Consider the following 5,525-nt stretch of genomic DNA (forward strand, 5'->3'; position numbering starts at 1 on the left):
TTGAGTTGGTTCTTCAATTTTGCTTCATGTGAGTTCAATTCTTACCCTTTTCTTGTAATTTTTATGTTTTTGAGACTTTTACAATTAAGTCCAACTTAATATTACCTTAGTTTTTTATTTTGTTAAAGATTTTGGATGTTTCCATTGATGAATCTATATGATTTTTTATGCTAAATGATGAATTTGAGATAGTAGTTGTTATTTAAAAGTATTTTGTTTAGTGATTTTGATGAATTTTTCGATTAAGAATTAATTTGTTAAATAAAAAATTACAAGGGTTTTTTGTGAAATTATTGTAAAAATTGGTTGTATTGAATGCCATGAATATTTAGCTAGCATGTTTTTGCATTAAAAATGATTAATTTGCATGTTTTGGGTTCAAGGACTAAATTGAATAAAAGTAAAAATTTAGGGGCAATTTTGTCAAAATAAATTATTTTATTGTCTAAATTAATATATTGAATGAAATTATTAATTTAGATCAAGATCGGGTGGAAAATCAAGGAAAATGAAAAATTACCAAAATACCCCTTAATCTTGGTATTTCTGCAATTTAGTCAAGTAAGTTCATATAGTTAAACTTTAATGTTTATTTCTTAAATTGATGAATGATATTGTGTATTTATTCATATCTATTGTTGAAAATAAAATTATTATTGAATTAAGAAATTGAAATAAATGTTCAAAATAAGTACAACGTAGGATTGAGTACAATCGATTTATGGCAAATGAGGAATTGACGGATAAGACCATAGTTGGACCATGGCAGTGTTTATATGTAAGACCATAGTTGGGCTATGGCATATTAATGAAAAGACCATAATTGGGTTATGGCACTTTGAACGTAAGACCATGGTTGGACCATGGCAGTAATTATATGTAAGACCATAGCTGGGCTATGGCATATTAATGAAAAGACCATAACTGGGTTATGGCACTACGAATGTAAGACCATGACAAGGCCATGGCAATGCATGTGTAAGACCATAGTTGGACTATGGCACAAAGAAAACGATGTACTCATATCCGTAAGCCGTTCTCCAATTCGGAAAAACTTGGTAAGTGACATATGAAATTAATATTGAAAGATTTATGGTTATTATTGGTATTAATCTGAAATAAGTGTATCCATCGATATTTAAATGATTCAACGGGAAATGTTCTAATATGAGATAACATGAGTTTGAAATGAACTATTACCGGTATATACACGAAATTCATGAAAATGATGGTACATGAAATATTGATATAATGAAATGAATGATATATGTTTATGAAGAAACAACAAGAGAATGATATGTATCATGACATGTACATATGTGATTTTCTTTGTTGATACATGGAAATTATGTATGTTGTGACAAGTATAAACTCAAGCATTCGTTTATATGTTTATGTACATATGAGATGTATAAATTTTATATTTTAAATGGATTGATATGATTAAAGTTTATACGAGCTTACTAAGCATTCGTTGCTTACATAGTTGTTTTCCTTTACTTTTCAAATTATTGGAAGCTCGATTAGGTTGGAAGCTTGTCGGAGTTATACCATACTATCTATCGGTTCTATCTGTACTTTCAAATGTTTTTGATTTGGTTATAATGGCATGTACAGGTATTCTGGTTAATGCTGGCCTATATGAGTTTTATTAATATTAGCCACTTATTTGGCTTATGTTTTGGCACATATTGGTTTGGTACATATTTGTCTTATATGTTTGATGTGTGGTTTCGTTTATGGTTGTATGGTGAAAGGTAAAATGTTAGATAAAAGTACATTTATAAAGATGCGTTTTGGGATGCAATGAATTGGTCATGAATCAGTACCATGATATTTAAGGTATGTATGGCATCAAATGGTAAGTTTGGTAGGTAAGTGACTTGGTTAGAAATAATGCAAATCAGCTTGGTAAACTTTAGGTATAAATACGCATATAAGTTAGTTATACATATGAATATACCTGTTATAATGTGATATTTGAAGTGCCTAAAGGTATATTGATTGTAAGTGACAACATTAAATGTTTAAAGATTGATTTTGACATTTTTGGATATCTAATTATGGCTTGTAGATATACACAAAGTTAATTGTAGGTTGACACTAAATTTGGTGAGAAATATGGTCTGTAAAATAACTTATTTTCGTCCACACGGGCAGAGACACAAGCGTGTGTCTCAGCCGTGTGTGACACACGGCCAGGTGATACGACCATGTGTCCCCTGTATCTTTTAAACGAATGCAAATCAGTGAGTTACACGACCTTGGACATGGGCGTGTCTTTTGGCCGTGTGACCCCTGCAGTGTTAGAAATATTAAATGTTTTTTGAAAAATTTTCTAAGTTTCTAATTTAGTCCCGATTTGTTTTTGATGCATAATTTGGGCCTCGAAGGCTCGTATAAAGGACAATATGTATGATTGTGATTGGTTTTTTACATGAATGATATATAATATAAAATGTTTTCATTTTTTTGTCTGTTTGATTTGTAAACTCCGGTAATTCTCTGTAACCTTGTTTTAGTGACGGATTCGGGTTAGGAGTCTTACAGAGTATCTTAATCAATAGAAAAACAGTGTTGTCATGTCAATATATCAGTTCTCATTTACAAAGTATCATTTGTAGTAATAAAAATTCAACAATTGAATTTCATCTATTATGCATTTAAAAATGTATTAAAAATTAACCGAACAAACTTACCAGACTAATCTACAAAAACGTCAAAGTACAGTGACTATTTTGCAACTTCTCTATGCATCGATTTCAACCCATGCTTGATCTAAAATAGTAAATTCATTCAACTCACTAATTCTAATAGAAAAATCAACTCATTTTATGCAACTAAGTCATTTTTGACATGATTATAAAATTACCCCTAATATTTCATTTTTTTTATGATTTAGTCCCTAATCTCAAACTTGCAATTTAACCAATTTTCAACCAAATTCAAGCTTAGCCAAATTTTTTGGGACCATAATACAGTCCATATTTATTGTTATAACACAACAAGTACGTGTAATTTTGCTATTTCACATTTTAATCCTTAAACATCAAAATTACCCAAAACTACTTTACAAAATAGTCATATTTGGCAATAAAGTTTAATAATCTACCATTAAAATTCAATAACACACTAAAATAATTAATAGAATAATCCACAATATTTAATAGTTTTACAAATTAGTCCCCGTGTTAGCTAAATCAAGCTAATACGAGCTAAAAAACATAAAAATTACTAAAAACGGGTGAAATTTCACTTACCAATAGGAGATTAAAGCTTGAACAAAGCTTTCCCAACCCTAACAATGGCTATTCGGGTTTTCTTCCATGAAGAAGAAAAGAAAATGTTCATATTTTCATTTAATTTTTTTAATTTTAACTTAAATTTTAATTATTTACAAAATTACCCTTTTATTACAACTTATAAAATTACTAAATCATATACATATATGTCCATAATATAATTATATGGTTTAATTACCATCTAAGGAGAGTTTAATTGCACATTTGGTCCCTCAATTATTTTAAATTATTAGTTAATTAAACTTCATTTCAATTTAACCTTAAACTAATTAGGACTAAATGACCAAATAGCCTAAACTGCTGGATTAATTATATCCACCACCGCTTGGACTTTTTTACCATGGTGTAATCTCCATTTTAGTCCTTTTACTATTTTAAATCTATAGCGATTAACTTTGACCTCTTTTACAATTTAATCATTTTACCTTAATTAAGCAACCAACAGTTAAAATTACCGGACTAAACTTTAATTCACCTAAAATACGACTCTGTAAATATTTAATAAAAATATTCACGAGCTCATTTTTCAGAAACGGGGTCCCGATACCTTATTTTCTGAAACCATTTGACTTCCAGAACAACCACTCATACTAACCATTAATTCAATTAGTTAAAATTCATCAAATTAAAATTCAATATAAAATTTTTTTTGAATCGTATAATTTAAATACTAATTATACGAACTTACTCGTCAAATTTGTGGTCCTGAAACCATTATTTCTGACACCATTGAAAAATGAGTTGTTACAGGAGTTTTTTTACCAAGTTGTTTTTAGGGTTTAGTTAGTAGATTTAGGATTTTAATTTAAGTTTTATTTTCTCTTAAAAATAGTTCTATTTCTTGTTTTTCAAGGTGGATTTGATTTGAGTCTAAGTCTTCATTGTTAAGTATTTTCATAATTTTCCTTTACGTTTCTCTTGCAAACGACAAAGGATTTTGCAGATTCGAGCACATCCATTTTTTAAACGTATCAATTTTTATCCTTCTCTCCTTTTAATTTAATTTGTGTGTTTTGGATAATTAGTTTAATTCTAATGACGATGGTAATTGAATCGATGAGTGGCTAAGTCCTTTAGGGAGATTAACAAGGAAATGTGGGAATGATTAACGGAAGAATAAGGGTTTCCAATACGAATTAGTTGGTATATATTTATGTATGCTTAAACCCCTAGGATTGATGACACTAGGAAATAATCTAGGCTAAACGAGTTCAAAAGATAAGTTTACTGAGTAAATCGTAATTTATCCCAGTCAAGAAAGTGAGGTCAAAAGATAAATGAGTACTAGTCGATTAATTAATTAGTAAAGGCCTAAAGGTAATACTAGTTAGTTAATAAGTAATTCACTAAAACAAACCTGAGTTCTGGTTTTAATTATAATCACTGAAGCAAGTTAATCTTTTGTCTGTTAATTGAGATTTTCTTCATTGATTTATTTATTTCTAGTTATTTGATTTGATTTTATTTCATAATATTAATTTTAATATTCTTATCTATCGTAATATGATTTTTGGTGATTACTTTTTAAACCTATTACTGTAAAAATAATTTTAAATTTAATCCATCCTCCCTTGGGTACAATCCTCGGAATACTTACTAGTGTTCCATTGTAACATTTCTATAGTACAATTTGACCCGTATATTTGCAGACATCGCTATTTAATTCCTTATCTTTTGTTGCAATATTTTCTATTCAAACGTTCGCACGTTTGGTGGCAGTCACACTTCTCAACTTCTTTTCATAAGAATTCATTTATCTAATAATTTTTTCAACTTTTATCAAGAATTCATTGTATCCACTACTAGAATGGTGTCATGTGTTTAATTAAAATTTTTAAGGATATGCATACAAAATTAAAAGAATATTTATAAATAAATTAATCTTATAAAAAAATAATACAATGGGAAAAAACATAAAGAGTACTTAAGCATATTCATCTTTTCCTTTTTTTAACATTAACGACCACCATGTGTAAGTTTAGTAAAAAATTACAATTTAAGGGTGGGCACAATTGGGGGATATACAAGTTAGGATGAAGTCTTGGAGCCCTAGTAGGAGGAAGGCCATGCTAGTAGCTCCACAATTGATTCTTAGTTGAATGATATGACTATAGGATCACCAGTACGTCGTGGCGAGGCGGAAAAATTATTTTGACAATCATCAACCATGGATCAATGTACAATGAACGAATCGAGTTGAAACAAAGGTCGAAAATATACCTT

Source organism: Gossypium hirsutum, chromosome A10, assembly GCF_007990345.1.
Source record: "Gossypium hirsutum isolate 1008001.06 chromosome A10, Gossypium_hirsutum_v2.1, whole genome shotgun sequence".
NCBI classification, from domain to species: domain Eukaryota; kingdom Viridiplantae; phylum Streptophyta; class Magnoliopsida; order Malvales; family Malvaceae; genus Gossypium; species Gossypium hirsutum.